This window comes from Oryctolagus cuniculus, chromosome X (genome assembly GCF_964237555.1).
Source record: "Oryctolagus cuniculus chromosome X, mOryCun1.1, whole genome shotgun sequence".
Classification (NCBI taxonomy): Eukaryota; Metazoa; Chordata; class Mammalia; order Lagomorpha; family Leporidae; genus Oryctolagus; species Oryctolagus cuniculus.
Genome location: NC_091453.1, coordinates 110,856,026 through 110,881,390, shown reverse-complemented (window position 1 = coordinate 110,881,390; position 25,365 = coordinate 110,856,026).

Here is a 25,365-nt window from a genome sequence, read left to right as displayed (position 1 = left end):
AGCAGTGGAAGATACTCAAATGTATGGGCCTCTGTCACTCATGTGGAAGGCCCAGAAGAAGCTCCTGACTCCTGGTGTTAAAGTCCTCTGTGGTGTGTACCAGCAGATGGAAGATGTTCTCTCTCTCTCTCTCTCTCCCTCTGTAACCCTGACTTTCAGACAAATAAGTAAATCTTTAAAAAAAATAGTGGACATCCTTGTCATATTCCTGATCTTAATGGGAAAGCTTTTAGTCTTTCGCTATGGAGTATGTTGTTAGCTGTGGATTTTTCATAGGTGGTATTTGCTATATTGAGGCAGTTTCCTTTTATTCCTAGTTCGTTTTTTTATCATAAAATAGTGTTGAATTTTGCCAAATGCTTTTTCAACTTCAATTGAGATGAACTTGTGGTTTTTGCTCCTCATCTTGTTAAGATGGTAATTAAATTGATTATTTTAATAGATTGAACCACCCTTGCATTCCAGGTATAAATCCAACTTGGTCGTGACACATACAGTAGTCCATTCATCCTTCAGGAATATGTCCTAAGATCCCCACTGAACCCTATAATTTAATGCCTTTTCCATCTTAATCGAGTTTTTACTATGCATTGTAGCTGTAACTTTTATAGCTAGAGATGCAACAGAAATGACAGGACAATTTTTTTTCCTTTTCTCAATTTCACAGATAGACTCTCTATTCCTACTGTACATTTTAGCAACTTCAGCATATGATTTTTTCTTTCCTTATTAGGTCAGGAATTGCACTTACTCACTTAAAGCAAGCACTTTAAACCTTCTCTTCAGCATATCCGAATTACCAGCAGCACTACTCATGCACTTGGGGGCCACTATTAAAAAAAGAGTTACTTGAACAAAAGCACTGCAATACCCAGATGGTCAATCTGATAACCCAGATGCCTGCTAAATTACTAATGGGTAGGTAGTATGAACAGGATGGATACACTGGACAAAGGTAAGGTTCACAACCTGCATGAGTTGCAGTGGGATGGCATAAGATCTGATCATGCTACCCAGATGGTACACAATTTTAACCTTATGAAATGTTTATTTCTGAAAATTTCCATTTAGTATTTTTGGATTGTGGTTGATCTTGAGTAACTTCAACTGTGGAAAGTGAACCCATAGATAAGAGGAGGATACTGTAATCCTTGCAACATGCTATTGAACTCAAGTTGCTAATATTTTATTGATTTTTTCCATTGTTATTTATCAAATATACTGATCTATAATTTTCTTTCCTTGCCATGTATTTGTGCTAAAGTGCACCCTGGGAAGGCAACAGAGATAGCTCAAGTATTTGGGTTCCTGCCACCCACGTGGCTTTGGTATCAGAGTAATGTTGGCTTCATAGAATGAGTTTAGAAGTGTTTCCTCCTCTATCCAGGTCCTTTGTAGCATTTACACAGGTACTTGTATATGTATTTACAGAAATCCATATTTCCTTTTAAAACATTTTTATTTATTTTCATTTTATTTAAAAGGTAGACATACAGAGAGAGAAAGAGAGAGAGACAGAGAGAGAAATAGAGAGAGACAGAAAGAGAGACAGAGACAGAGAGATATCTTTCATTTGCTAGCTTGCTTCCCAAATGCCTACAGCAACCAGGGCTGAACTAGGCCAAAGGCAGGAGTCTAGAACATAGTCCAGGTCTCCCATGTGGGTGGCAGAGACTCAAATACTTGAGCCATCTCTGTTGCCTTCCCAGGTTGCACCTTCGCACGAAGCTGGGTCAGAAGCAGAGAAGTCAGGACTTGGACCAGGCACCCTGGTAAGGGAAAGAGATGTCCCAAGCAGTGACTTAACCTCTGTGACAAACACCCATCCCAAGAAATCCGTGTTTTCTTAAAGCCTCAATGATATCAGACCAAACAAATTTTTATTTTTTGTTACACAATAATCTGGCTTGGAGAGCTTCCCATGGTGGTATGTATTGAGACCTCCCATTCTTTTAAGCTTTTTCCATCTTCAATCAATATTTCTTATCTCCTCTATCCCAGGCACTGTACTAACCTCTAGGTGTCAGAGGCAGAGACACAGGTGTTGGAACACAGTCATGAGCAAAACCGACAAGGCCTTTGCCCTCAGGGGGTTTACTTTCCAGGGGTTGGAATAGAGAGCTAGCAACTTGATTCATAAGATTTCCGATTATGGTGAATACTATGAAGGTTAAAAAAGGTCTTGTGGTGGCAGGGTCTGGAAGCTAATAGGTTCTTTAGTTGGGTAGAGAAGGGCCCTGTGAAGCGATAGCTTTTGAGCTAAGTTTTCAAGGAGCCATCCATGTGACATGTAAATATTTGTTGAATGAGTAAGTAAGTAAAATATTGACTGACTGACTGACTGAATGAATGAATACAATCAAGGTGATTTCTGGGATGAACATGTTTATGATTCCATGGTGTATGTAGCTCTGTGTGGCTAGAGTTGTCTATAGAGGGTTAATTGTCCCTTTATAAATTGTCCCCAAGGATAGGCCTTGGGGTAAGGTCAGATGTCCCAAGGTTAGATGCTGCTCTAACTCAAGAAGACATGTGCCTGAGTTCTCTTTGAAGACTAAGATTTCTCTTATTATTAGGTATTGAGGCTTTGAAGGTCAGAGGCAGATGCACTTCTCCTAAGGGAAGAGTTTGAGAAGTGAGATACCATGAGCTTAGTGTGCATAAAATCACTACCCTACCTGGTATTGGAAATCATAGGATGTATATCTTAGGGAAGACTGAACTGAAAAGGGAGGCTGAGTTGAAGGGTCTAGGAAAAAAATGAGGAGGGGCTGAGGTAGCATCAGATCTTCCCAGAACAGGCTCACCAATGGAGACTATGGAAGGAGCTCCCTCTGCCTTAGGCGGAGAAAGCATGAGATATCCCCTATTAAGCCTCTGTCCCCTTCCTCTCTGGAGAAGAGACAAACAAGGGCATCCATTTTAGGAAGGTTGGACAATGGGGGGTAGTGGAGACAGAGCCAATGTCAGAGTCAGGTGCCATCGCTAGTGTTACAGATTGGAATAGTTCTGGGGTTTGGGGGCCAAGCCTGGAGAATATCCTATGGCTTTACCTGAGAAGAGTGACAAAAGCAGCTTTTGTTCAGAGATGAGACTTATCACTTGTCAAGGTCTAGTGTAAGAAGGTCATGGTGCCCACGGGGATTTGGGCCAGTGTTTATGAGTTACTAACCCACCAGAAGTTCTGATGTTTTCTCCTTTGATCCTACGTGCAAAGTTACATATGCAAGGATAAGTGTGTGTAGACAGACCACACACACTCACACATATCTGAAAGTAGATTGCATGCCTGCAGCCCCTTAACCATGCTTGCCTGTGCATGAATTCTAACCACTTAACCTTGAGGATTGCCATTCAATAACCTGGATATGGTGTTGGGAGTCTCGAGTCTCATTCTGTGAGATTTCACATGCCTCCCAAGTACTCTTGTCTGTCAAATGATGAGGCTGGACTACATTATCTCAACTCAGTGTGAATCAATGACTTTCACAAATGCAGATATTCCTCTGGGGCCCATGGTAATTTTAAGCAAACCACAGAGGTGAAATGGGCCCAAGCCTCTTGGGTTTGGAGGAGGAAACATAGGACATTATTTACAAGATCATCTAGATTTAGAAGTAGTTGAGTTTGTCAAACACGCAAGGAAGAAGGAAACAAAACATGAGATTAAATATGAAGCAACCAGAAAAGAGATCCCCAGTTGTAAGGTGCAGCTGTCAGGAACTTCTCCCACTCCTGTGAGCTGGAGACAAGAATTGAATGAGGCTGCTGAATAGGGGCCACAGAGCTGGCCCTATTCCATGGCCCTTCCCTACTCTGTAGCTTTGCAAGCACAGTCCGCTCAATTGTTGTACCCAAGTGAGCCTCTGGTCTAATAGCTCCCTATCGTTGGTTCTTGACTTTCATAACCAGCCTTCCTTCTGGGCAGAATCCTGCCGATAGGTCAGTGACTCTGATGGTCAAAGTTTTGCAGTATGTCAACTTTTTCCATTTTGGACTTATTTGTTCTCAATGGCATGAAAATCTTCTTTCAATGAATTTCCCTTAGAGTGTTATGTAGTAGTAAGAGATGGCTACATGGTGGGAAGACTATTACATACGTTGTATGGCGAACAGGAATGCTGGCCTTCTCTCTGCAGAACTGACAAGCGACCCACAGCCCGTGGAGCTTGTAAACCGTGGCCCTAACCTCCTGAGACTATCCTCTGAGGCCTTGCCTGGAGACACTTCGGATGCCTGGTTCCCTGTCTCACTGCAGATGGGTTCCAGTGATGTCACACTGATGGTATTTGGTCTGTTGCAGTAAGATTTGTAGATTGCCCAGATTGGCATACACAGAAACAAACAAAAAAATTAAGATCCACTTTGTGTTTACTAAGGCTAAAGTTAGTGTGCTTTATAGATCCCAAATGTGTAGATCAAGGCTGCCAATGCTTCATGCCTCCAGCTGACTTCCCAAACGCTGACCCCAGAGCAACCTGTGGTCCTTCGGACCCTGTGGGAAGAAGCAACAACAGCGTGTGGAGAAGGGTGCCCAAGGGCGTCAGGAACAGGACTGTGACTTTCGGGACCCCAGCTCGAAGGAGACGGGGAGCATGTGTTCCAAGCACCTCCCTCAAAAACGAAATCAGGACACAAGATGTGACCAGGCTGAGGCGGCTTACACAAACCAGAAGGGACACGACGGGAAGCTGCGACTGGTGTGTCAAATGCAGGCCGTGTGTTTGCCAGAATTCTGACAGCCACTACGCTGTAAACGCAGAGAAGGGACACTGCAGCCTGGCCCGGGTCCTTATGGAAAGCTAGACTTAGTTCTCCAGCTCTAATCCTCACCCCTCCCCCCACCCCCACACTCCCCAGGCCTCGCTCAGCTTTTGGTAGCATTTAGAAGGCCTTGGTAATTGCTGAAGGCAAGTGATAGAAGGCAGATTCTTGAGAAAGACAGCTTTGTTGTTGCTAACATCTCCGGCATTGTTTGTGAGGGTTTGTTGGTTTTGGAGGCGGATAGGAAGGAGGGGGAGGAATTCAATCAAGCCTTTGCAGCTAGAAATCTGTGAGCTACCAGACCTTTATTCTGCCGCGGAGCCAGCCTCTTCCAGAGCTTAAAGCAGGCCCTTTCTGCCCCGGCCTTCTCGCCCTACTGCTTCTCAGTGCACGCTGCAGCCACACAGAAATCCACAGACTCGGAATGGCTTTCAGGCCCCTCCTGACTTTCTCACCATGTGTTTTAGATACGTTCAGAGATAAAGCACAAACTTGAAGCTCTGGGGAGGCTCTTGTGAAACACCGAGCTGCAGACAAGAGTTTCCTGGCACAACAGGGCATGGGGAGTGTAAACCGAAGCTCTGGAAAGTCCCTTCCACCAGGGCCGGTCTAGAATCCTTTGATGCCAGTACATCCTACAGATGAAAAAAAGCCCCCGTTTCTTTCAGGGAGAAGAATGTAATCCCACGTGCTAGGCTTTAATTGTGACGGTATGAAGATTATTGCAAGCTTTTCGTCCAATCAGGATGTCTCACACACACAGCAGGTCTGAGTTACTACATGAACTTGAATTCCTGCAAGGAAGGGGGTGGTGGGGGGAAGGCTTTCTAAAAATCTGGTATTTCTTCAGATAAACACTAGGTGGCATGGAAAACTTAATAAACACAAAAACACTCATCTCACAGATTGGGAAACGGTGGAAGACCCTCTCCTCTAATCGGCAGCAATTGGAAAATCTCCCTGTTCAAAGTTTCCCAGACAATGTCAGCAATAGGGCTGACGTTGCTGATGGAGGCAGTGACCAAGAGACCTGGGCTGGAGGAATTCCTTCTTAGAATCTCCCCTCTTCATCTTTCCTGGAGCATCGTTGTAGGAACATGGTGATAAATTCAAAAATATAATTGTTACCATGACCAGATCCCTTAATAGGAAACAGCCTCCTTCTGTCATTTGAGAAATCCTGACAGACTTTTCCTCCTCCCTCTTTCCCTTTATGAAATCAGCCAGGGGCGCAGGAGGTGGGAGGAACAAAGCGCACTCTGATCACTCTTTTCCAAACATGTTTTTGCATTACAAGACAGGATTTTCCCTGCCATCCTGCCATTCCCAATGGGTTCATTTGCCTGTGTTCAGGGCCTGAAAGCCAAGTGATATCTTTCCCATCATGCCAAGGGTGAAAGCTTAAGGAGCACACGTCCTAGCCACAGTTGAATGGCTACATCACCACCCTGTATCCTCTCCTTTGCTTAGTAAATCCTGTAGGGAAAAGCCAAGCTCAATCACACCAAGACATTGACAGCCCACCAGGCCCTGGCTGTCAGAACAAGGCCAACTGGAAGGCCCTTTTGTAATGGAAAGCTCAGAGATAACAGAGTTCCCCTCCTGGTAACCATGCACTGTCCCTACCCCTGCCGGACAGGCAACAGGCCAAGGTAGAAATCGTTGCCACTTAGAACAATGGGGAGCACTGCCTTCTTTTTTTTTTTTTTTGACAGGCAGAGTGGACAGAGAGAGAGAGAGACAGAGAGAAAGGTCTTCCTTTTGCCGTTGGTTCACCCTCCAATGGCCGCCACGGCCGGCGCGCTGCAGCCTGTGCACTGCGCTGATCCGATGGCAGGATCCAGGTGCTTCTCCTGGTCTCCCATGGGGTACAGGGCCCAAGCACTTGGGCCATCCTCCACTGCACTCCCGGGCCACAGCAGAGAGCTGGCCTGGAAGAGGGGCAACCGGGACAGAATCTGGCGCCCCGACCGGGACTAGAACCCGGTGTGCCGGTGCCGCAAGGCGGAGGATTAGCCTAGTGAGCCGCGGCGCCGGCCAGCACTGCCTTCTAATTTCGAAGAAGAAGAACCAGGCAGAAAAGTTCATACCCCAAAAACGCTGAGTTAAGGAATGCCATCTTGGCACAGCAGAAGTCTACACTGGAATATGCTCAAAATCTCATGTCTCGCTAAAGGACTTGAAGTAAGTCCCCCAAGACACTCAGGTCCAGTCTCAACAGAGATCAGGTTCCAGGCGATGTCTGTTTCTGGCTTGGCCCTACCCTCTACTGCCTTGGCGACCTCCCTGACTCTCCTCGAGCCTGTGTGCCTGCATCTGGAAAATGAGAATTTTCCCATCCGCTCTGCTTTTCAGGGCTATGTGGAGGAGCAAACCAAGTGGGAAGACACTTCGGAGGCTATGCCACACCTCAGGATCATTCTAAGCAGGAGAGGGAGGCTCCAGGCTGGATGTCTCTCATCTTCCAACTTTCAACAAGAGCAATAAGAGTCCCAGCCCTATGAACCTAAATGAACGCCTTCTCATCCCGTATCTGCAAGGTGTCTCCTCTCCTAGTTTTTTTGTGGTGTTTTTTGGTGATTCCTCAGTCTTGTTCCCTCATAAAGGAAATAGTACACAGGAGACATTTTTCAACCCCCTGGGAGGGAGGGAGGGAGAGAGAGAGAGAGCGAGCAAGAGAGCACACACTCCCATCTGCTTGTTCACTCCCCAGATACCTACAAAAAGCAGCGCTGGTCTAGGCTGAAGGCCAGAGCTGGGAACTCAACCCAGGTCTCCCATGTAGGTGGCAGGAACCCAATTACTTGAGCCATTGCTACCGCCTTCAGAGTCTGCATTAGCAGGAAATTGGAGTCAGGAGCCAGAGCTAGGAATCCAACCCAGGAGCTCCAATGTGGGATGCAGCCCATTTTAACTCACAGACTTGTAACATTGTGATTTTTATTAAAAAAATCACGTTAGTCTCCACAGAAGACAAGCAAACACACACACACACACAATGACACACACATTTACCCAGAATTTAAGAGCATTTTAAACTGAGGGAATTATTTGCTTTTTTTAAAAAAAGATTTATTTATTTATTTGAAAGGCAGAGTTACAGAGAGGCAGAGGCAGAGTGAGAGAGAGTCTTCCATCTGCTGGTTCACTCCCCAAGTGGCTGCAACGGCCGGAGCTGAGCTGATCCAAAGCCAGGAGCCAGGAGCTTCTTCCAGGTCTCCCACGCTGGAGCAGGGGCCCAAGGACGTGGGCCATCTTCTACTGCTTTCCCAGGCCAGAGCAGAGAGCTGGATCGGAAGTGGAACAGCTGGGACTCGAACTGTCGCCCATATGGGATGCCGACACTGTAGGTGGTAGCTTTACCTGCTATGCCACAGTGCCGGCCCCCACGTATCACTTTCTTAACATCCATTACATCCATTATAACCTGGTTACAGTTTTGCTGAAAATTTGAACATCTCTATAATTTCATGTTCCCTCTCTCTGGAAATGAAGAGTCTGCTAATATAATTGCAGCAAGGATGACATCCCCTTCATTAGTATACTGTGCTCCTCAGAAGTCATGAACTTGTTTAAAAATTAATTGCGAAAATCATTTCCTATAAAAATCACCATGCCCTGAGTGATCAGTTTTGCAAATGTGAATTTTTTTGCGGGAGAGTCACATTTCCCTTTACAATTCTATTATGCAAAATTTTAAACAGTGAACTTGAAATATTTTACAGTGAACATCCTACATACCCATCACCTAGATTTTTCCACAAATGTTTGACTATGCTTGTTTTTATAGGTCCATCCATCCCTCTAGCACTCCATCTTATTTTCTTGAGGCACAGATGTGGATTTTGACCTCTGGAATTTGCTTTAAATGATATCTATCTGTTGGGGCTCCTGCAAAGCTTTGATTCTTTTCCTACGCTCTTAAAAGCACAATACTGTTCACCTAGACTTCATTTTTCCTGGTGAACATGTGCTGTCTCAATGAAAGGATGGAGTGTGGTTCTGCTGATGGGCTGTTAACCCTGAGTGAACCCAAGGCCAAATTGACCCAATCCTATGCTTTGCTTGAGGCTCTGGCTGAATGACAGGTGTTCCGGGGCCCTTTGTTTTAGATTACCAAAAGAGACTGGGTGCCGTCATATGCAGTGTCCCTCCATCCACTCTATTTGCCTTGATCTTCAGTGCCACTGTCATTGCTTTAGATTTGGCCATGGGACACATCCATGGCTTGCTTAGCTAAAGTTCAGATTTGTATTATTTTCACGGGCCCGCAAGGACAGTTGACAACTTCTCCTTGTTATGTAAGCGTTCTTCGTCCTTGGTTTTTGTGCTTTGATCCTGCTTCATGGTGGGCCTTCTTTATCTTACCGACAGAAGATGGATGACATTCCCTCTGACTGCCCACTCAGAACTACTCTTTTCCAAAGCACACTGAACTTTGCAAGTACTTCTTAATCAACATTTTCATTTTCACCTTGCATTAGATTGCAGATACATGGACATGACTAGCATTAACTAAAGGCTTTTACGCTAAGGTGTAAGTGGCTGGCAAACTCCTATTATCACAGATGTTGACTGCATTTGAAAAGAAACAGGTGCCTGTTAGCTTTCATGGATCTTGAAATGATAGTGTATGTGGGATATTATCATCAGATCTGTCCTAGTGACCTAGTGACCTCCCAGGCCTGTGCTCCTTCAGTTTCTTTCACCCACATGCACAGGGAACAGGAATTTGTGTCTGTCTCTCTCTTCAGAGAAATGGCCAATCCCTGTAGACCCTTCTAGATTACCAGTACAAAAGGGTATACGTCTCCCTTTGATTTTGAGCTTGTTTCCTGTACCACTGCCTTGAGTAAATAACATCTTAAAGTGTCTTAGTTAGTTTCTAGAAAGGTTAGGAGTTTTCTAAACATGGAACAGATGCACAGAACATCTGGGTGGTAGGCTTTTGGCATTGCTTCAGGGGACCCATTGTCACTCACAGCTGGGGCCCATCTGCCAGGGTGGGCATTTGGAAGCTCCTAAAGTAAAAAGCCTTTTTTAAATTGGTCTATCTCAAATTAGGTTTGGGGAAGCACACATCACCTTATTGTGCCCAAATTTGTACCCAAATTTCAAAAATCTCAAGGTGCACCAAATGCTTTTCTGGTTAAGGTTTTATTCATAGCATAACCATAACATATCATAATACTCTCTTGTACTTCTTAGAAGACATGGTTTCCAAAGTACTTTGAATGTAGATTCTTGTATTTGATGCTCACAGCTGTGCTGATGGATGTACAGGGCAGGTATATAGATATCCACGCTGTAGATGAGAGAATAGAGGCCCCACAGAATTGAAAGGACTTGCTCAGTTAGGGTCAAACAGTTAATGAGGGTCAAAACTCAATTTCCGATCTGCTGGCCCCTAGATTGTAGGAGCACACAGGTTGAGTTGACAAAGAAAACCAACTTTGGAAAGTCTTGCCTGGATGAAATGGCAAGATTTGGATTGGGGGAAGCTGGTAGATGGTCCTTAACACTGAGTTTTGAATGAGGTGAGACAGGATGGGAACAGCACACCATCTCTTGACCTAACTATGTATCTATCTCCAGCTCCACACCAATCAGGAGCAAGCAGCATCCAGACCCCAGCCACTAGAGACCCCCTACCACCCTGTTATGGATTCCCCAATGACATCCCCAACCTGCACTTGTACCCAGAATAGCCCAATGTGGCAACTATGTGAACTTCCTAGAGTAGTGGTAATGAGCAGCATTCCAATTTTGAGGGTGCCCTGCGTTTAAAAAAAATAAAAGGATTGTGCAGAACACTGAGCCCCAGTACAAACTGAAGTATCATGTGCCTCTGGGGGAACTGCCACACCTCACCACCCAATAAAAGCACCTGTTCAGCTCCTTGGTGGAACCTCTTCCTGCAGTGTTGTCTCCTTTGTGTTCAAGCATAATCCCCCAACAAACCTTGTCTGTGTTGTATGTTGACCTCTTGTTAACTTCTATTTCCAAATGAGCCAAAGAACCTGGGATTGGTAACATTGGCACTTCCATTCTTCTTCAAGAGCTGAGCATATGGGGCCGGCACTGTGGCATAGTGGATGGAGCTGTCACATGTTAAGCCACTGCCTGCAACATCAGTGTCTCATGTGAGTACCATTTTGAGTCCTGGGTGCTTCACTTACAATCCAGCTCCCTGCTAATGCACCTGCGAAAGCAGTGGAAGATGGCCCAATTACTCGGGCCCCTGCTACCCAAGTGGGAGACCAGGATGGAGGTCCAGGCTCCTGGCTTCAGCCTGGCCCAGCCACGGCCATTGCAGCCATTTGGGTAATAAACCAGTGGATGGAAGATCTTCCTCCCGCACATTTCTCTGCCTTTCAAATAAATAAATACATCTTTAAAAAGAACTGAGATTAATAGTTATTCCAACATGGCAGAATGCTCTGCAGCTAGGAGATATTACAATGGGGCCAGCTCTGTGGTTTAGTGGGTTAAGCTGCCAGCTGCAATGCTAGCATCCCATAGGGGCACTGGTTCAAGGCCTGGCTTCTCCACTTCTGATCCAGCTCCCTGCTTATGGGCTGGGAAAGCAGCAGAGGATGGCCCAAGTGCTTGGACTCCTGTACCAATGTGGTTGACCTGGATGAAGCTCCTGGTTCCTGGCTTCAGCCTGGCCTAGCCCTGGCCAATGCGGCCATTTGGTGAGTGAACCAGCAGATGGAAGGTCTCCCCCTCTCTGTAACTCTTCTGTGGGGAGCAACCGAGACTAGACTAAATTACTGGAACTAAGACTAATTCTATGCACCTGATCTCCCACCATATGGCGCTGAGAGGGAATAAACAACTTCCACACAGCTGCCTCACCAATTCGACTAACAAGCTGCAGGAGCTGATCCTGCTCCTGATTGGAGGAGAGCAGCATGCTCAGCGCGTGGGGAGAGAATGCCAGCAGAGTTGGGATTGGTGGAAGAGGACTATAAAGGAGGAGAGAGACACCATGCAGGAGGAACATCTGAGGAACCCCTGAGAGAGCTGGCCGGCGGTGTGCTGCTCCTCCGCAGAAGCAGGGAAAGCGGCGGGGGTGCTGCCCCTCTGCGGAGGCGGGGGGTTGGGGGGAGCGGCAGCAAACCCGGGAAGGGCCGGGGGAAAAAGAACAGTGCAGGGTCCAGTGTTGTTCCTCCGCGAGTGGGGGAGCGACACTCTGCCTTTCAAATGAATAGATAAAATCTTAAAAGAGAAAAAGATTACAGATAGAGTGCACTTTGAGCTCTAAGGCTAGCATGTTATATGAGAGCTGGGTGGAATCTTTGTGCTGACCATGACTAATATCTGAAAACAGCAAGGCTTAATAGCAGTCCGAGGTACTTGGCCAAAGTAATGATCAACCAGGGTCACCCTGTGAATCTTTCAGGCCAGTTATTTGACCTTTCTTCATGGGCCAAGCATCAGCATTCTTTCTGTCTTTTTCTCTATCAATATGTGCCAACTCTGAGCAGCAACAGAAGTCGGATGTTGAAAGAAACTGAGAAAGTGCCAATTTGCAAAGTCTTCTTTGAGGGCTCCTTTACATACTGCCTTCCCACGAACCTCTCACCTACCTCCAAGCCAAACATCGTAGATGGGGCTTATGTTTTCTGTGGCTCAGAAAGAGAACTTAATCTCTTATTCATGACCTCTGATCCATTCACCACCACTGGGTAGTTTAAGTGGAACAAACACAAGTGTTATTCCTTACCTTCAAGCTGGATCTACTTGTCATCAAAATAATTGCTTGAAAAGAAAAGAGGGAGGGGTCAGGGTTGTGGTGCAGAGGGTTAAGACATGGCCTGGCACCCTGGATTCCATATGAGCACCAGTATGAATCCCATCTGCTCCACTTCCAAAACAGCTCCCTGCTAATGTGCCTGGGAAGGCAGCAGAAGATGGCTCAAGTGCTTGGGCCCCTGCAACCATGTGGGAGACCTGGATGGAGTTCCAGGCTCCTGGCTTCAGCTTGGCCTAGCTCCTACAGTCGTGTTCACTTGGGTTGTGAATCAACGGGTAGAAGATTTCTTTCTCTCCTTCTTTCTCTCTCTGCCTTTCAAATAAATAAAATAAATCTTTAAAAAATGAAAAGTAGGGGCCACCAATGTGTCATAATGACACAAAAGCTTTTGCCTGCAATGCTGGCCTCCCATATGGGTACCAGTTTGAGTCCCAGCTGCTCCACTTCCAATTCAGCTCCCTGCTAATGAGCCTGGGAAAAGCAGCAGAGGATGACCCAAGTGCTTGAGCCCCTGCCACCCACTTTGGAAACCCTGAATAGGCTCCTGATTCCTGGCTTCAGCTTGGCCCAGCCCTGGCTGTTGTGGCCATTTGGGGAGTGAACCAGCAGATAGAAGACTCTCTCTCTCTCTCTCTCTCTACCCCTCTCCCTCTCCCTCTCTGCCTTTCAAATAAATAAAATAAATCTTTTTTAAAAAGTAAATTAAAAAGAAATGTAGCCATGTAGACAAAAGTAACCTGACATGGTCTGTACTTTGCACAGAGTTCAGGAACCTAATTTGTGTCCAAAGACATAGCCTAATTTTAGAATGTGTATAGCCCATTAGATTGTTTAAGTAAGTTACTTTCTGTGTGATTCAGACCCAAAGGAAGATAGAAGCAGAACTGAAGACTGCTTCTTAACAGATGGAGTTATCGAAGTAAATAAAAAATGATTTAAGCATCATGCTTAACTCTGAAACCCAACTTTTGTATTTAATGTGACTAGAGATGATTTCTATCTCAGCGTTCAGTTGCTACCATCAAGTCAACTGGTGATGCAAGTAATTCAGATATCGTGTGAGAAACTAGTCTTGGAAAGCTTAATTTTTTCATCAAAAATAGCTCAGCCTCATTTGGACAGAAATGGAAAATGACATTTCAGACTTTAATCCCTTAATATGCAGTCTGGTTCTTTCCAAAGGTTGCAAGGTTTCCAAGTTCTGGAATTCATAACTAACTAACCATATGGAAACAAAATGTTCTACATATCTTGGCTTCCTGAATATTGTCAGGGTATGAGTGACTTTCATTGACACTGTGCAGGAACATACATGCAGGAAGTTGTCCCTATTCAGCCACATTCTTTGCCAGGGCAAACCCTTGCCTCTTTTGTCTAGGCCAAACCCATTCAATGTTAAATTTCTCCCATCAAGTCTTTGCCCTTCCTATTTCCCCACTCCCTACAGAGTGCCATCCTTGCTTGTCTTTCAAGATCTATCTTTGATTCCACCTTCTAATAAAACTTCATCAGACCACTCCAGCCAGTGGAGATCCCTCTAATTTCTTGTAGCTCTAGGGGCATGTTAATTATACCACCAAAGTTGAGACTGTGCTGGTCTTGCTGCTCCTATCTACTCTACTTTAGTCCATTCTCTATTCATGACTCTACTGCCAGAGCTCACTCCCGTACTAGCCCCTCAGAGAAGAAGAGTAGGCAAGAAAGTCAGATAGATGGGGTGGTTGTTTGGTGCAGTGGTTAAAATACCACCTAGGATGCCCACATCCCATATCAGAGTGCATGGGTTAGAGTCCTGGCTCTTCTCCTAATTCCTGCTGCCTGTTGATGCCCACCCTGGGAGGCAGCAGATAATAGCACAAGCAGTTGGGTCCCTGCCACCAACATGGGAGGCTTGGATTGAGTTCCTGGCTCTTGATTTTGGCCTAGCCTAGTCCCAGTTATTGTAGCATTTGGGAAGTGAACCAGCAGATGGGTGATCTCTCTCCCATTCAAATAAATAAAATAAATATATAATTTAAAAAGACAGATATAACTTCAACTTAGAGCCTCTCCACTGTCTAGCCATGAAAATGTTTTAAATACCTCTTTGAGCCACCTTCATTTATTTTTTATTTCTTTTTAAAAATAAAATAATTTTTGAAAGGAAGAACGACTTGGGGACGGCGCCATGGCTCAATTGGCTACTCCTCCACCTGTGGCACCAGAATCCCATATGGGCCCCAGGTTTTAGTCCCGGTTGCTCCTCTTCCAGTCCAGCTCTCTGCTGTGGCCCGGGAAGGCAGTGGAGGATGGCCCAAGTGCTTGTGCGCCTGCACCCATGTGGAAGACCAGGAGGAAGCACCTGGCTCCTGGCTTCGGACTGGCACAGCTCCGGCCATAGCGGCCATTTGGGGGGTGAACCAACGGAAGGAAGACCTTTCTCTCTGTCTCTCCCTCTCACTGTCTGTAACTCTACCTGTCAAATAAATAAATAAAAAATCTTTTTTAAAAAAGAAGGAAGAACGACTGAGAAGAGACAGACACACACACACACACAGCGAGAGATCCTCCATTCACTGGTTCACTTCCCCAAATGACCACAACAGCCAGGGCTGGGCTAGAACACAGTCAGGAGTTTGGGATTCTATCTGGGTCTGCCACGTGGGTTCAGGGGTCCAAGAACTTGAGCTATCTTCCACTGATTTCCCAGGGATTGGAAGTGGAGCAGCTGGGACTTGTATCTGTGCCCATATGGAATGTTGGCATTGCAGGCAGTGACTTGACCCACTGTGCCACAATACCATGCCCCAAGCCTCCCTTGTTGCTTCATCAAATAGGAACAATGGTATGTATTTCACAAGGTTGTCATGAAAGAACATTTGCAATGGGCCAATGGCACGATGCCTGGTGTATAACAAACAGATTGAATAAACAGTAGATATGTATGCACTTCTCCATAATATCTAGTACAGTGCAGGGCAATGACTTGGTGAATGAATATATTTTAATGCAGTATTCCTGAGAATTGGAGTATGAAATAATAATTCTAGAGTTACAAACTTGGAAAAAGTCATAAAAAGTCATCTTACTATTATAGAATCACTGATATAGAAATATGTTCACAATCTTTCATTAAGCCAAAAAGGCAGTTTCTTAAATAGGGTGTTTGGGGTCTGTATGAACATATGTGTGTATCTGTGTACATAAAATATCTTTATGTATAATTTTTGAATTTTTATGTATTTATTTGAGAGGCAGAGAAACAAAGTGAGAGAGAAAGAGAGAGTGAGCTCCCATCCACTTGTTCACTGCCCAAATGTCTGCAATGGCCAAGTCTGGGATGGGGTCTAAGCTGGGAGCAAGGAACACAATCCAGGTCTTCTACGTGAGTGTCAGGAATTTAATTACTAGAGCCTTAGCACTGTCTCTCAGATTCTGCATTAGCAGGAAGCTGGAGTCAGGAGCTGGAATTGGGTATCGAACCTAGGTCCTCTGATACAGGACACAGGCATCGTAACTTGTGTCCTGACCACCAGGGTAAGTGCCCACCTCTCCATGAATTTTGGAAGACCTGTCATAGATGCACCACACGATGCATAATTTTTTCCAATTTTTTTTCAACTGACAAAAACATTGTACATATTTATAGGGTATATACAGACATTGTATAAAGTCCAATTAGGATAAACATATGTATTTCCTCAAATATTTAACATTTCTTTATGGTGAAAACATTCAAAATCTTTTTTCTAGCTTCTTCAAGAGAAATATGCAGTACATGATCGTGATCTATATCACCATGTTGTTCAGCAGAACACCTAAATTTCTAACAGTAAAAGAGAATATCAGAGATAAAGATCTATTGCCTAATAAAAAAGAATTATTTTACATAAAAGTGAGTATGTTATAGCATGATTTGCACACAATATTTTGATTTTATTTGTATGTTGGTTTTAAGACTGCTGAAGATTGGGAATTTTCAGCAAAAATGTAACTATGATGTTCCCATATTCAGCCAAAATCTTTCCCAGATTAACTTTGAAAATGATAGAACAGAGGTATAGGTTCAAGCATTCGTCAGTTTTCTTTGGCAAGGGGTTGTGTTTGTATATGTGTGTGAGAGAGTGAGAGTGAGAGAGAGAGAGATCATGTGTGAGGACACACAGAGAGTTGTTTTGTTCAGAGAACTTGGCCTGAAGCTTATGACAATGCTTAAATGAATCCCCTGGCATTGGAATCCAAGCATTGGATTTTTATTAGGCTTTGGAGCTTTTGCAATTCTCACTGAACTTAGGTCAGAGCTAGTGGAGCACTGCCCGGCTGCATGCCCTGATACCCACAGCCTCTTGGTATATTGCCTTAATGACCAGTGGAACCTCCACCTCTTCCTCCCCACCATGACTGTCACTGCTTCCGAAATGCCCCAAAATGGCACTAAATGATGTGCAAACACAACAGATGGATTGCTAATCTCTTTTCAAGGCTTTCTTAATGGTGCATTCATAGCCCCTTGGAGCAAACTCAATTTCTCTCTGTGCACTCTATTTCCACTTTTACAATTTGAGAAGAAATCATTTTGGCAAACATATTTTGTGACTTGGATGAGAGGTAATTTATACAATTGCTTACCTACTACAACAACAAGCAGCAACTCCAGTCACAGGAGGGCGGATGGCTATTCATCAATCACAACTGAGACACATAAATGGTTCTGGAGCTTTTTATGTAGCTGAAGCCATGAACTTGGGAGTTACTTTAGGCAAATCTTGTTTCCTTGGGAGAGGCAGTGAATACAAAAATAATGCAAAAGTCAGTTCTTTAAGTCTTCACCTTTACATTCATTGATTACTAGATCTGAAGAGAGCCTCACTTGAGCCTAACAGAGTCTAAAACATGAATGGCACCAATGCTACAGTGCTAAGGATGGGCACTGCCAGATCGCTCATGCCAGAGAAGAGTCTGCAGCCTTGTTCTTTGAGGGTGAGTTGGCAACTGAGTTATGATACGTGACCATTTCCCCCATTGGACTAGCCAGCCCACTCCACAACTCTCCCTCAGTAGTCTGTGGCAACCTCCAATGGGATCCCAAATCTTTCCAGAAGATAATGATTTACCTTTCGGGTCCAGTAGAAATTTTCTAAAAATACATATTATTAAAAACACGAAGTTGGATGGAGAAGCTCTTATCTAAGGGGCAGGATGGGGTTGTTCTAAACCAATGGCTACACATTAAAGTCACCAGGGAAGCATTTAAAATTCTTAAAGTCCAGACTGGCTTGGATGAATTGAGTCATAATTGCTAGGGATTGGGATCCAGAAGATAGTATTCAGACTGACCCTCCCCCCAACACCCTGTGACTCTGACGTGTAGCCAAGGTTGGGAACACTTTAAGCAGTTAAGGCTGTTAAAGGCAATGGGTCTCTAACTTTAGTGCATACTGCAATCACCTGGGGAGCTTGTTAAAATGCAGATTCAGTAGGTCTGGGTTTAGGACCCGAGATTCTGTATTTTTAACAAGCTCCTTAGGCAATTCTGAAGGCGGTGGTCCATGGACCACATATTGAGAATCTTGGCTAGAAAATTCTACCCTGGAGCTGACAAGTTTCTCAAGCTTCCTTTATTTAGTTTCATAATGGTCCTCGCCTCTCACACAGCTCCCTCTTCTGCCAGTGCGAATGCGGGAAGTTATAGTCCCGGGTGGGGGGGTGGTAATCAACCTGATGCCTTCAGACACTTCACCGTGCCGTCTCCAGAAGCGCGAAGACAATAGATGAATCGGGTTGTGGCACGGCGCAGGGGGTGGAGGTGGACAGAACGTGAGAAATAGGAAAGGGGATGGCTTTATTCTAGCAGGCTCTGGAGAGGGAATACGGATCTATTCTCTTGGATAGCCAGACTTGGAGAGATCAGTCCACCTGAAATTAGGAGCCACTCAGCTGGGGATGGGGAAAGATAACCCACCATGGGTTCCTGAGTATGCCTCCAGAGGTGGCCCAGGCAGTATCTAGCATTGCCCCCAAAGACTTTCTACTTGCACAGAACTGTTTTCCTGTCCAGCCTCCCGGTGTTGCTGAACCCCACAAGAAAATTCCAAGTACTGCTGCTGCTGAGTTACTCCAAAATAGAGGGAAAGAGATGGGGTGCAGAGGGACCAAGCCACGAGCAAAATAGCTTAAGTGAACATCTCAGCTGCATATGCTCATGAGATAGCTGTCCATTCTTCTGCATACTTTACTGCCCATCCCATAGATTCAGCTGATGTGGACTTGGAGTGCACATGCCTTGATGTCAGGTAAGAAGGAAATGGTTACATGGAACGGAGCATGGATTTTGTAGTCAGACCAGGGCTTTAATGCCACCATTGCCACTTAAGAATGGTGGGACCTCTGCATAGCCTCCCTCCAATGGCAACACCTCTGTTGGCCATCTCCACTGGGGGATGAGGAGCAGGAAATAATGGAAGACTTCAGGGAGGTGATTGAAGGTACCTGTGGCCTTGAAGGGCAGCGTAAGAGTCCCCAGGCATAGATGGAAAGAAGTAGTATCCTAGAAGGAGGCAATGAGGTGCAGAAACCCGGAAAGGGTGGTTGCCGTATCATTGGAAGTTCCTTCTGGGACCAAGTGAGGGACTGCTGTGAGTTATTTATAGTTTACCAAGTTTGTTTTCAACTTGTAGTTTTACATTTCGACTACTCTGACCAATCAGGAGGCAAATATGGGCTACTTTGTTTGTGCTGGACTTTGCAGAATTTCCGCAACCTGATCACAAGTGCGAATGCAAATTCGGTTCCTTAGCACCATGTCCATTCCAGTGTTGATTCAGTGTCTCCAACACGCCCATGCCCAGTGCCAGTGGCTCCCCATACCCCCACCAGGTAATCCATTACACATCAGAGAGGGTAAGAGGATCAAGGAAGTGTCTGCGTTTGGCCTGGACTCTGCTGAGTGAGCAGAGACAGAGGGAAAAGAACATTCTAGTAAGTGGAAACCACACACAGGACATGCATACTCCAATACAAAAGCCTGAAGCATGGACATTAGCACTGGAGGGACATGGGATCAAACTAGTCTCACCCTTTTCTAGCTCTTCTCTCCATCCCATTCCTCAGTCCTTTCACCCCCCTAACTAGAGCCCCACCCCATCCTCCCTGTTGGCAAAACACTCTCCAAACTGCCCATGCTCAGGTAGTTCATTCTGTGCATCTGCACTAAAGTGGCTGTAAAATCCCCTCCTACTCAGCCCCACTCCCAATTTATGGCACATGGTCAAAACAGTCTTTCCATGACTTACAGTTACAAGATCTTGGGTAAGTTGCTTAACTTCTATGAGCCTCAGTTTCCTTATTTGTAAAATGGGGATTGTGTAAAATTCTTAGAATTATGCCTGCAGTACAGTTATCTTACTATATAATAACATTTCCTATTGAATTTGTATAATGAGGTGAGTGAACAAGATTGGCATTACTCTATGAAAGATAATTAGAAAAGAATTGTTTGAAAACCTAATGCAGTTAAGGAGCAGTATTGAGGACTCCAAGGGCTAACCTTTTATAACTAAATAATTTCCATCCAATTGAGTCATTCTATAATTGTTTATTTTTATTTTTAAATGTTTATTCATTTATTTTGCAGCTAGAGTAACAGACAGATAGCTTTTATGTACTGGTTCACTTGCTAAATACCTGCAACAGCTGGGGCTGGAGCAGGTCAAAGCCAGGAGCTAGCACGTCCATCTGGGTCTCCCACATGGTTGCCAGGGACCCAAGTACCTGTTCCATCTTCTGCTGCTTTCCCAGGTGCATCAGCAGGGAGCTGGATTGGGAGCAGAGCAGACACAATGTGTACCAGCACTCCAAATATGGGATGCTGGCGTCACAGGTGGCAACTTGCCCACTGTGCCAAAATGCCAGCCCCTGCAATGATTTATTGAGTGCCCATTACACGCCAGCGTTCATACTAAGTATGGAAACTTAGTATATAAGATGAAGTGCCACCCTTCATCATATGGAGGTTCATTCTAAAAGAGGGAGTCCATAAACAAACTGGTATGTCAAATTGCAAGAAATTCTAAGAAAAATTCCAGCAGCATGGTTGGACATGGGGTTCTGGGAGTGGGACCCTGAGCGCTCAGGGAGGGCCTCACACAAGAAGTGTCAGTTGAGCAGAGACCTGAAGGCACTAGAAATTGAGAGAGTCCAAGCAGAGGGAAGAACAAGTGCAAAGGCCCTGAGGCAGGAGAGATCTTAATGTGTTTGAGGAAATAGCAAGAAGGCTTTATTGTGTAAACCCAGCTGTCTGCTTAAAGGGAGAAAGTCCTAACTACTGAAAGACATGGAGAAGAAGGCTAATTGTGAAAATGGATGATTCTTCTTGGGATTCTCCAATTATTTCGATGCTGCTCTTCTTGTGCTGTGGGCCTTTGGATCCTGCCTGCCTATGCTACATGTGTTTAGAGTACCCAAGGAATGGTAGAAGCCTTAATTTGGCTTTAAGTACAAGGCTAAGGACCAAAATCCATATATTTTTAAATGGGTCAATGATACATTCCTGCTTTCATTCCCACTCACTAAGCATTTATCACTTATTTTCTTTTGGTATAACTGCCAAATTCTGTAAAAGATACAAATAATTCCATGACAATAGTTCTATTCATCTTGAAGCCTTTTTGGGAAACATTTGGGATAGATCATAAATTCTTCGAACTATGCAATACCAAGTCTTAAGGACTAACTAAATGGGGTGAGAAGACCTATATTTATGAACAGTTAAGAAAACAATGATTAGTGTTAATATCACCCCTAAGCAACTTTAGTGTAAACAGCCCAATGGAGTGAATGAGCACGGGCTTGATGAGTTGTTCAAAAGAGGAAGACGCTAGCAGTTGATCCAGGAACGCTTCCCGGAAATGAAAAGGCTGAGTGCGAAATACACGCAGATGTGGCGAGGAAGAACAAAGCAACAAGTGAGGAAAATGCCAACCGTCTGCAGATGATGACTCCTGAGAAAACTGTATGCAACATGAGTCATCCTAGCCATTTCCACCCTCTTTGCCATCAGGATCCATGACGTATGGTGCACACTTATCAAAACTCTTATAGCATTCCTATTTTCTGAAGTCCCAAACATTTGCATATTGCATTCCATGCAGTAAGTTTATCCTAATTAAAAAAAATAGGTTAAAACCCAGGCCTGCAGTGCCAGCATCCCATATGGGTGCCAGTTCTAGTACCGGCTGCTCCACTTCCAATCCAGCTCTCTGCTGTGGCCTGGGAAAGCAGTAGAAGATGGCCCAAGTCCTTGGGCCCCTGCACCCACATGGGAAACCTGGAAGAAGCTCCTGGCTCCTGGCTTCAGATCAGCACAGCTCTGGCCGTTGCGGCCATCTGGGGAGTGAACCAGCAGATGGAAGACCTCTCTCTCTGGCTCTACCTCTCTCTGTAGCTCTGCCTTTCAAATAAATAAAATAAATCTTTTTTTTTTTAAAAGGTGTATCCCTGATCCTGAGAACCAGGGCCTACGATTGCAATGCTAATACATTTCTAGTTTATGCAAATGATTTCAACTTGCGTAGGAAGATGGATGACCTTTTCCAACGTGGGTAGGCTTTGAAAGCAGAGGTGACAAAGGCATCTTTTTCAAGTTTGGGCAGAAAAAAATGCCTGCCAAGGCCCAGGCACCTAGGCCAAATGGTTCTGGTTGGCTGGATGAAGTTGTTTCTCTTGTGGGCTTCCAAGTGCAGTGGGTGTGGCAGCTGTTCTGGTGAGCTCAACTCTGGCTGTTTTTCCACACACAGCACCGCAATCTGGTCTCTTGGATTGGGCTGCAGTTTTGCTTTTAATTACAACAGCCTACAGAGAATGGACAGGATTTTTACTTTTGTTCTTTTGTTAACTGAAACCATTTTGTTAGTTTCCTTCCTTGTTCTTTCTTGTCTTTTTCCTCTAGAAGATACTTTTGGAAATCCAAGTTGTCAGGATTGTGGCAAGGATAAAAAAAATGTCTAGAGAGTGGAGGTGGCTCATCTGTAGTAGCCCTGTTAGTATTTGCACCCATTCGTTTGTGACCATACAGTAACCTGAAGGGGCCAGGATCTATTGGTGACTTTAGACAGTGGAAGCCATTAGCCTAGGGGTTAAGAATTTGGTCAGGGGCTGGCGCCATGGCGCAGAGGTTAATCCTCCACCTGCGGTGCTGGCATCCCGTATGGGCGCCGGTTCTAGTCCCGGCTGCTCCTCTTCCCATCCAGCTCTCTGCTATGGCCTGGGAAAGCAGTGGAAGATGACCCAAGTCCTTGGGCTCCTGCACCCGCATGGGAGACCAGGAAGAAGCCCCTGGCTCCTGGCTTCGTACTGGCACAGCTCCGGCCGTTGCGGCCATTTGGGGAGTGAACCAACAGACGGAAGACTTTTCTCTCTGTCTCTGCCTCTCACTGTCTGTAACTCTACCTCTCAATTAAATAAATAAAATCTTCCTAAAAAAAGAGTTTGGTCAATTGATAGACAAATAAAGTGTGTGTTGGGGCCAACTCTGTGGCTCACTTGGTTAATCCTCCTCCTGCGGCGCCCGCATCCCATATGGGCGCTGGTTCTAGTCCAGGTTGCTCCTCTTCCAGTCCAGCTCTCTGCTGTGGCCCGGGAAGGCAGTGGAGGATGGCCCAAGTGCTTGGGCGCCTACACCCGCGTGGGAGACCAGGAGGAAGCACCTGTCTCTGGATTTGGATCGGCGCAGCGCCAGCTATAGCAGCCATTTGGGTGGTGAACCAACGGAGGGAGGACCTTTCTCTCTGTCTCTCTCTCACTGTCTAACTCTGTCGAATAAAAAAAAAAATAAAGTGTGTGTGTGTGTGTGGTGGAATATTATTTGTCCTTCAAAAAGAAGGCAATCATGTCGTTTATTACAATATGTTTGAAGTTAAGGGCCATTTTGCTATGTGAAATAAGAGCTATAAAGACAAATAATGCATGGTCTCACTGATTTGTGGGATTTATAATAAGCTCCTAGAGGCAGAGAATATAATGATGGTTACCAGGAGCTGGGCAGTAGGGGAAATGGAGAGTTTCTATTAAATGGGTATAGTTTCAGTCATGCTACTGAGTCGCTTGTACAGATTTGCTGCACCACATAGTGCCTGTGGTTAATAATGCCGTGTTGCCTACTTGCAATTTGCTAAATAGGTACAGCTTCCAAGAAGAAGAAAATAATGATGTGGGGTGATGGATGTGTCAGTTAACATGATGTGGCCATCACCATGTGTATGTTTATCAAAACATCTAGTTGTGCACCTTATAGATGTACACTTCTATTTATCAATCGGACCGCAATAAAGTCACAGCATAACACCAGTAACAGCTGCCATTTATTGAACGCTTCCCCAATGCCAGGCAGTCTGCTAATGTGATCTTTCTGACAACCCTATGTGGTGGGCGCCCTCACTATCTCTGTTCTGCAGAAGGAGAAACAGGCTCCGGGAGCCTGAGTTCCTGTCGTGAGAAAGCATAAGGTATCCTGTGTTGTTGGTCGGATTGCAGGCCTGAGTCCCAGCTTCGCCTTTCTGCTTTACTTAACGTCTTCATCCCTTTCCTGCCAAACTGGCTGATAAAATCCCTTGCCTCCCAGGGTGGCTGTGAAGATGGCTTCGGGTAACACTTCCAACGTGCTGCCTACCAGCAAGTGCTTGGGAAATGCTAGTTGTTCTCATTTCAACGTGGTCTCCAGGAGAACAAGAGTGTCTGTTCTGGACCATGTGCTGCTTTCGCTGAGCTGCCAAAAGACACATCTGTTTGTATCTTCCTCATTTGATCAAGCAGTGTGCGTGCTCTGGTGCAAGTACTAGAACATGTGCCAATTCCATTAGCTCGGGTAAATTGGGCGGGGAGGGGGGAGCTCTTGACAATGGAAGGCATCCATGGATTATTCCTATTGGAATGTGTTGTGTTTTGCAAATTGCTCCTGTGGGAACACTGCATCTTCAGAAATTCAGTAGTTGGTGCAAAAGATACTGGGCTTGGAAGCTCACTTGGAGATTGAGATTGTAGGCAGGAAAATGCCCATTGTGGTGAGACAATGTGCCTTTCCTTTCAATGAGCTGGATCACTTTGAGGGACAGCTCCTGGCCCCAGAGCATTCAGGCCTACGTCTCACTCAGGCATGAAAACCCTGTTATATGACACATGGCACTTGTCCCCAGATCCCGTTACTACCACGAGGAGCTAATGCGAAATCTAGTATACGGAAAACTACAGGGCAACTCACCGTCACCCCTTTTCTTCCAGCTGGGTAAGATCTTACTTATCAAAAAACGTGGGTGTGATCCATGACACTGCAGAGAGCAGAGTGAATCCGTAATGCCTTCTATTATTAACCGTCATCTCTAGTCTCTCCTTTATGTCAGCCACGTCTTCCTAGAACACCTCAGTTACCAAGTCACCCTTTTGCTCAAGAACTTTCAACGGCTCCCTTTTTCCTCTAGCGCAAGTCTGGGCACCTTAGCCTGTTTCACAACTGCACTGTTCACCTCAGTGAGTCACTTGTTATTTTTTTTTCACCCAGTTCATAGTTGCTGCGTACCTGCCATGTGCCACGTGCTGGGCAGGTGCTGGGGTCTTGTCTGTGGCCAAGTCAGATGCATGCACAGACCCCCTGCTTCAAGCGAGCTCTTCTGCTTCCTGCCATTTGCTCAGTTCTCGCTCATTCTACCACTGCATCTGTGTATACGCCACGTTCCCTCTTGCAAATGTCTTCCTTTCTCCTCTCTGCCAATGTATGCCTCTCACTACCTCTAAAATGCAAACTTTCCACACATGCGTCACACCTAAAAGTAGCAATCAAGAGCCCAAGAGAGGCTGCTTCGCTCAGAGGC